This window comes from Trichechus manatus, unplaced genomic scaffold, assembly GCF_000243295.1.
Source record: "Trichechus manatus latirostris isolate Lorelei unplaced genomic scaffold, TriManLat1.0 scaffold00005, whole genome shotgun sequence".
NCBI classification, from domain to species: domain Eukaryota; kingdom Metazoa; phylum Chordata; class Mammalia; order Sirenia; family Trichechidae; genus Trichechus; species Trichechus manatus.
In genome coordinates, this window is record NW_004443941.1 from 4,568,384 (window position 1) to 4,577,609 (window position 9,226).

The window sequence follows — 9,226 nt, forward strand, 5'->3', positions numbered from 1 at the left end:
GTTCTCTCCCTTGTCTACCAAAGGGTAGCATAGTCCATGACTTTTCCTTGTTCACCCTGCCTAGAAATTCTATGGCATCCATTGTCTGCATTATTTCTAGAAGATGCCCAATAAACATTTGCTGAATTGAATCATATATTTCTTCTATTAAATTATAAGCTCTTTGGGGACAGGGACAATGTCTTAGTGTATATTGCAATGTACATACGGTATTAGCTATTTTAAAAATACATATTTTGATTTAAAGATTGATTTAATGAACTATTTTGCTTGAGTTTTTCTCTTGTAGAAAAGCCATATTTCTGATTTGTCCAAACTCTTCAATTCCTGTATTTCAGACAATAGTCCCTCAACAGACTCAGCTGTTTTCCCACTATGTCTTTTTCTAATTTCCGACGCCTATAGGTCTTGCTGTTTGCATCTTATGGGGCAAAAACCATTTGTCCAGTTGGCTTTTTTGAATAAACAACTAAAAGGGCAGTAAGGAAGCACTTGTTAGTTTTTTTAAAAATGGATTGGAGGAGCTCTTTTAATTGTATGGGAAATTTAATTAGATTTAGGCTAATTAAATTCGTTTTTTATATTAACATGTTCACAAATATTACTGCATCTCGTTAGATTTCATTCTTCTAGCCTTCCTGAAGAATATTCAGTAGTAGTTTCAGATTACAATAAGTTCATTATGAAGATAAGGTGGAATTAGTGCAAGAAGCTCAGCTGGTTGAAGGGGTCTGTACTTTAATTACTGCAGAGGGTGTGCATATTAATTACAACACAAGTGATATTTACTGTACCTCAGGAACATATGACAGGGTAAGGGTACTGACAGCACCAGCTAATAAATTCAGTATGATAATGAGGAGAAAAGACCATAAAAATAGAAGGAAATAAAATTATTCATAAAGTATATTGATCCCAAAGTAAAGACATTAAGCTCTGATGAAGGGCAACAAAAGGGAAGCGCCTCACTTTATCAAACAAATAACCAAAGTAGAGAAATGTTAGCAGGGAGACAGATTGTCATTATACTGGTCACATGATCACACTCCAGAGAGTACACAGGAGCCATAAAATGGGAGATTTTTAATAAATCAGCAGAAAGCCATACTGTCACCTGCAGGAACTGAGGTCGCAGTGGCTAAGGACAGCTCCTTAGAGTGGAGAAGTCGGTACACTGCCATGTAAGTTGGAAGGAGCCAGGTGCATCCAAAATGAGATGCAAGAGCCCCTGTCTCCTCTGGAAAAGCAAAGGAGCACCTAAGGACGTTGTGCGACTTGCTCTCAGCAGCAGCCAGAGGCCATGGTCTACTTTCCCCTGGGGCTTGAAATCACCAGCTATGATTTTGACATGACGAAGCGGAACCAGTAGGGGCTGTTGGATAATTTTTCCTAGGGAATTCTCAGCTGTGCCATGTGGTTGTTGTTAGGTGCCGTCAAGTCGGTTCTGACTCACAGCGACCCATATACTACAGAACGAAACACTGCCCGGTCCTGTGCCATGCTCACAATCGTTGTCATGCTTGAGCCCATTGTTGCAGCCACTGTGTCAATCCATCTCGTTGAGGGTCTTCCTCTTTTTCACTGAGCCTTTACTTTACCAAGCATGTTGTCCTTCTCCAGGGACTGATCCCTCCTGACAACATGTCCAAAGTATGTAAGACGTAGTCTTGCCATCTTTGCCTCTAAGGAGCGTTCTGGTTGTACTTCTTCCAAGACAGATTTGTTCATGCCATGATCCTGTCTAAATCCACACGTCTCTAGGGGAAGTTCACATTTTGACCAACAGTGAATAAATCTGAGGTGTTGTCTCTTTGTTTTTGCACAGGGCTTCCAAAGGAATGGCGATTTTTTACAATTACCTTATTTACTATCTAACGTTTACAAACAAGCACATCTTAGAAAGCAAAAAGCTAAAAGACTAATTCTTATTTCACATGAAACAGTTCACGCAGACAAGCTTTTTTAAGTACTTGTCTTTGGGGGTGTGTAAGCCAAAATTGGGCTCATAGTTGACTTATCATGGATAGAAAGTACATTGGTTACTTTCCATCATAGAATGGAAATAATGATGTTGACCAAACTCTTGGAATTGTTTTAGTTTTATGAAGGAATCATTTTTTATGAATGTATGTGTGCATAGTGATTTCAATATATATTGGATCTATGCAATATATACTTGTATACATGAACTTGTTGAGTCTACATATAACAGAATGCACAGTTTTGGCGAAGACATCTCAAAAGAATAATAGTGAACTTAGAGGAGATGAAGACAAAGGGATACCTAGGATAGTGCATTATACGGGCCCAGGAATTGGTAACACTATTAGAGTTGTTTGAAGACAGAAAACAAAAACAGAGATTCTTCATTTTGGTTGAAATCTATAGATCTATACATAAGAATTAGACATCAAGTTACAAAACAAAACGATGGAAAATCTAACTTTGCAATTTGGGCAAGACAAATGAAAGCAAGTGCCAACTCGCCCAAAACTCAAGCATTTTAATTTAAAAATCCTAGTGCAGAAGTAAAGACAGTTCTGGACACAATCGTGAAGTAAGGGACCCCAGCCCTTGCTTCCTATTTCTTTCTTCACCCTTTTCAAGGCCTTACTCCGTCTATCCTCAATACTCCAATATCTTCTTGCTAGCCTTTCTCCCCTTCGGCCGAGGGGTTGAGAGGTAATTTTACTTACATTATGGTGAAATATATCCAGGAATATTTTTGTTTTAAGAGAACAGTTCTTCATGTAAACAAACTAAGCGCACATGTTATAAATTGACTATAAATGAGCTAGTTATGTGTGAGCAGAAAGATCCTCCTGGTATTACTCAAATATATTAAATAGTTATGAACGCAGCCTACATAAAAGGCCAGGCATGGTTAGTATGTGGGGTAGTTAAAGAGGTGGTAATGTAGGTTTTATTATTGTTATTCCTGTGTACTTGGTTGTTTTCACCAATATGTGTATGATATTATGATGTGAAGGCACCAAGTTCACAGGACTCCATAGTACCTGGCACATAGTAGGTAAACCCATTGCCGTTGAGTCAATTCCAACTCATAGTGGCCCTATAGGACAGAGTAGAACCGACCCATATGGTTTCCAAGGAGCGCCTGGTGGATTCAAACCGCCGACCTTCTGGTTAGCAGCCGAGCTCTTAACCACTGTGCCACCAGGGCTTCCACATAGCAGGTAGTTGCACAATGAATCTTTGCTGAAGGAATGAGCAAACAAATGACTGAAAGAATTCACTTAGGTGGCATTTCTTCAGTGTGTTTGTGATACCGAGAGAGTTGGGTGCTGTCTCTAACGCTGGTGTTTGGCTTTCTGTGCTAGCATTCCCTCATTGCAATATGTCTGTCATCACCCACAAGGTAAATGCTGGCTAGAGTGGATTACCACTGTCGAGTGGCTAAGCCGTGTTTGGATGTAAAGGATAGAGGTGACGATAGGAGATTGATGCACTTTGTGTTGAAATCTGGAGAATGAAGTTGTCTGCAGCGCAACAGTTGGGAGGTTCAGACAGTTTTACAACAAATATAGATCGCTTTAGCAAACTTTCAGTTATCATGATGTTGATGTAAGTCTTTTTGTCCCAAGTATCCTGACACTTGGTAACAAAAGAACAGTTTAGGTGCATACCAATTATATATAGAAGCTTTTCAGGAAACAGATGGAAAATTCCAAGTCTATGACCCTATAAATTACGATTTAGGCTAGTCTACTTATTGGCATTGAAGAATCAGAACCACTGGCAAAATCGGGGGAAATCTATTTAAAATTACACTGAGTACAGTTCTGATATTCAATTAGTGTTTTACTTTTGGGAAGGTTTTAAATTCTTCCTCTTATTATTTTTCTGTGGGTCCTCTCATAGATTCTTACTTATCTTATCGCATCTGATTTGCTCTTAGCTTTTTCCTTTCCTCATACACATTGCTGCAATGATCTCCAGTTCATTGTCCACCATTATTATTCATCCTCCTTCCATCTAATTTTGTTCTGATACTGATTTCTGCAAATGACACTTTCTCTTCTCCACATTCCCACTTTCATGGCTGATTTTTGAACTTGCCATTCTGGAGCTGCTCTTTTCTTTTCTAGTGGAGAGCTAACTAGACAAGGTTGAGTTTATTGAGAAATGTTAGAATGGGGATATCTATGTCTTTTTAAATTAGGAGAATATTCCTTAGCTTCTCTCATTTATTTCTTTCATGACTAATGGGGAGATAAAGAATGTTCAATGCAAATATTAAATAGACATGGATTCTGATGTTCAAACGTGTGTGGAGAAAGCAGAGGATTTAGAAATTAAAATATCAGCAAGAAGAAATGGGTTGTATCATCTGAAGACCGGGGTAACAGTCTATATCTTGAAGTTAAGGAAATGATTATTTTCACATTGGAATAACTATATGGGCGGTCCTGCCACATTATGTTGGTTGAAGTTAAATATTTAAGTTCAAACAAAATAAAACCACTTCCGTCAAGTCAATTCCAACTCATAGCAACCCTATAGGACAAAGTAGAACTGCCCTGTAGGGTTTCCAAGGCTGTAAATCTTTACAAAAGCAGACTGCTACATCTTTCTCCCACAGATCGGCTTATGTGTTTGAACCGCCGACCTTTTGGTTAGCAGCCGAGTGCTTTAACCACTGTGCCAGCAGGGCCCCTGAAACAAAATAAGTGACCTTTAAAAATATGACATTACATTTGACACCATATGCTTTTTAATCTCTACAGTTACAGAAAGCAACAGAATTGTATTTTAACTACGTAGAAATGTTGTTGATCTTCATTGCAATGAAGCAAAACTTAGGGAAAATCCCCAAAGCATTTGAACCTTAGTGCAGGTTTGAATTCCTTTAAGTACCTCAGGCTCTGAGTGATTTCACAGATGAAAGTTTTAGAAGGTTACATTTTTGTTGTAAACAAGAAGTTCTGTTTGAGTGTGCTGATAATTAGAAAAAAGTATTTCTTGAAAATATGAGGAAGTAAGATTGAACAGATAATTAAAAAGCACAACATTCTAATCAATAAATGAGAGGATACGGTTGCTTTGGCCCACTCCATTTCTTAGACCTTGTAAATCCTCATAAACTCTTTTCCTCTTTTAAGATCATGTTGTGTATTCATTATCACCATGTGGAAGTTATGTTTAAGTTTCTTGCAAGTCTTAGGTGGTAACCCTCCAAAGAGTATATTAAAATAATAATGCATTGAGCTACCTCAAAAGTGCCTGAAAGAACAGTATGAAAAGCAATCAAGGAACCGAAAAGGTAGCTTATGATGGAGAATTCATGAATATCTTAGAAATCATCCAATTGGTCAGCACCACTAGGAATCATTCAGAAGTCTGAAGGTGCGAAGAGTGAAGGGACCGCGTACTGTGGTTGCTGTCTGGTGTAACAACGACAAATACCAAGGCAAAAATGTTTGATTTCGTTTGGGAAGGATCATTTGCTCAGTTACCTTTTCTGAAACAATCCCCACCCTCTGTTCCCTCTTTTCTGTTACAATTAGTCATTACCTACTGTTGCTTGAGATTTGTTGGCAGTCTCCAATGCAATCTGTTGCTCTGTGAGAGAGCAATTCTTTCAGCCTGTGGACTCACTCCTGAATTCAGTGAAAATGAATATAGATATATTTTTTAATTTTTCATATATATATATGGAAAGAAAGATTCCAAGTCACACTGCTCTGGTTAATGTGGCAGATCATTCTTTTAAAAGGATGCTCTTAACAGAGACCATTAATCAATCCTGCATGTATGTAAAGGGAGTCAACAGCACTAAGTGACCCTGACGTGGCACGGGTTCAAAGAGTCCCCGTATGTAGACTGTGGAATTTGAAGGATGCTGGTTTACTCCCGTCGCTTTTAAAGGAGACAATTTCCACACAATATTTTAATTACAGAAGCATAGTTGCTACTGAGCCTGCTGAAGAGAATTTGTAGAAACCCTGCTGTTTATACCCACACATATATAGATGTATACACACACCACTGAGTTTAAATAATCCCAGTCAGATTCATATTGCTCGGGTTTTTCAGCAAAAGAAATTATAGTTCTGTTGCAATCAATTTAACAGTCAGAGCTTTGGTGTAGCAAAATATATGCTTCGTAGCCCTTCAAAATTTGCGCAGTTTGTACATATATATATGTGCTGTATATATTTTGAAGTGATTCGTATGTTGAAATTTTTCCTCACTTAAAACCATGCTGCATAATTGATTGGGAGATTTACTCTCAGCACAGTCTATTTTTGCAGCAAAGCAGAGGCTATTTGAGAAGCTTGGGAGGTTTTTTTTTTTTTAATGCTTTATTGCAAGGAAAGGAAAAACTAGTCATTATTTAGCAAGATAGTACTCATCGTTGTTTTGTCCTGAACAATGCTGGATTAAACAGCGTTACTACATGGCAAGATAAATATGTAAAAATAATTTTCTGTATCACTTTGGTGCCACTGTTTTCTGACTCAGTGTAACCCTTTTGGGTGAAACAACAAACACACACACACACACACACACACACATGAATATACTCATTGACATTTTAAAACAATGTAGCCCCGTGGGGTTGCTACCTTACAGACTGGAGAAGGAACTGCATGCTTCTCAGCAGTAGTATACAATACGGTCTCCTGGATAGCGAGACCTGGGCAGCAAGAGCTGCCAGATTAGGAAGAAAATTGGTTGGCTAGTGAGGAAATACTGTTGAACAAAAAGGCAGATGTTTCACTGTATTTTGTACCTGGGTGGAACCCCCTCATCCTGTTGGGGTGCATTTTCTCAATGTATAAACTAGCCACTGTCTTGGCTACTCTTTCCACTTAGAGTGTTTAAAGGGACCTCCTTGTTTGAATCCCTGAAAACTACCAGCTTTCTTCACTCTAAAAATGAGACAAGGCAGTCATTTATGAGAAATTACCCCAACCATTTGAGAAAATACTTAAAAAAAAATGTTTTCTAAGCACAACTTGGAAGGACGCTGTAGGTATTATGGCCATTACACAACTTTACAAACAATTCCTCAATGACTGAGGCAGAATTTAAACAATGCTCACAGGCTATAGGGGTCAGGCTGCAAAAAGGCTTGCATTTTTAATCTAATTGCTCTCATCACCAAATCATTTTATGAAGAGAAGGAAAGGTCCCACAACAGAAGTACTGTGGGGATTCAGGACTGAAAATGTTACTCCAAAGAACCAAGGGACATACAAAAGGGTAACAGATACTTTGTTGTCCTTATTACCTTCTTTGTAACCATTTAAGATATTTTTTCTTCCCAAACTATAAAGGTTATTTTTTTTAAATTTTTTTTTACAATTTTGTTTTGTTTATTTATTTAGCTGAAGTTTTATAATTTCCACAGACCAAAAATTAAAAAATCACTTACGTGGACACACTAATTTATTAAAACATCTACTTTTAGCACCATCTCATCATACATGGACTCTGAAGACTTTACGAAATTATTTGGGTCTCAATAAATAGCAGGAAACATATAGGAGCTGATTCAAAGTATTCCTTTGTTCCAGTAAATTACTACATATGCCTCTAGCTCCCTAGTATCTGAGGTTCTATAAAAGGAATTTTTTTTTTTTTTTTTGCCCTCCTGGTATGTTTTATCCACCATTTGAAAACACATTTGAAATATATTGCAATTGTGTGAGAAGCCACATAAATACATTTGGTGATTAATATTTATTCGATCAACTGTGAGTGCAACAACCTGACTTCTAATCTGAAACCACACAAGCTCCCTTTTCAGTAATCCTTGCCTGTCAAAGCCTTTCATTTGCTACATCACAGGATGATCTGGGAAACAGAATCTGTCACATATACTTTTCCCAACTCTTTTTCCAACTTCAACTGTTGAAACAGGAGAGTGGGCATTTAGTCCTATTTCCAGGTGTGCCATATTGAAACTTTTGAAATGTGTGAGGGGGTGGGGAAAATCTTGGACTCTAGGTCTGTGGGCGATTCCTGAGGGCTTTGCCTGTTGAAATATGTCCCAGGGTGTTGCTATCTGAAGGTCTACATGTACATTATCTGCGATACATAAACACACTCACATATACACACACACACTGTAGAAATGGTAGAGTGGATATCAGGAAGACGCCTCCCAATGTTAAATAAAGATCCCGTTCTTTTTTCGTATTATTATTCCTATTGTTTTATTTCTATTCTCCGTGCTAGTGGTATCCTTTGTGGCACTTCAGCTGTGATGAGATGGGCGGGTGAGCAGCTTCCTCCAGAATTGACACCAGCTGGTTTGGAAGACTGGCAAACCCTCAACTCTCCCTCTATCTTAGAGATTGACTTTATTATCTGCTGTAACTCCATGCCATGCCCAGTCTCCAAAGGCCCAAGATGCAGGTAGTAAGATAGCCCTATTCACCATCCCACATAGTTTGATTTAATCATAACTTTAGGAATTGCCTTTTAACAACTCCACAAAAAGTGAGGGTCATCTACTTCTAATGCTGGAAACCCTGTGATAATCTGTTCCATGCATTCAAATGAAAATATGACTTCTTGGCAGAGAATAGCATTATAATGTAAAATCCCATATGCTGTTATACAGTATGTTGCAATCTGTTTTACTGCTGCCTCTATTCTAACGAGTGAATACTGCCAATAAAGCAATTGAAGATAACACTAATTGCTTATTTCTGTGATCCATAATTTTTATGGCTGCCTTATAGCTCTTTAGTCAAATAGACACTTTTTGTCCTTTGAGATCTAGAACTCATGTGCTGTGGCCATTGAAACTGGAAATGTACATGCTGGCCTACGAGGCTTTTCTGTCCTTGAAGAATAGGATGCAGCAGAAGAATAACTGAAAAGATGAGAAAGAAAATAGAAGCCTTAAATCAGCTCTACTATTTTGGTAACTTTAAGTAAACAAATCCACACATGGGTGTGTATAGCACTAAATTAGCTCGTTGGGTCTTCTTTGGCTTTCAGGCGTTTAAGGGCCAGTTGAATGCAAAGGTGAAGATAGGAAACACAGATGTGCATGAGCTCAGATATTTGGAGATGGAGCATCTGGGTTTGATGCTTTGCCACGTATTGAGAATGTGACTGTGTGATCTTGCCCTAGAGATTCTACGTTTCTGAGACTAGTTTCTGCTCAGAAATGCAGTAGTGACTAAATGCATATGGAAATACTCCGCTAACTGTAAAGTGCTGTTCCCCTGTTAGCGATTGCCTC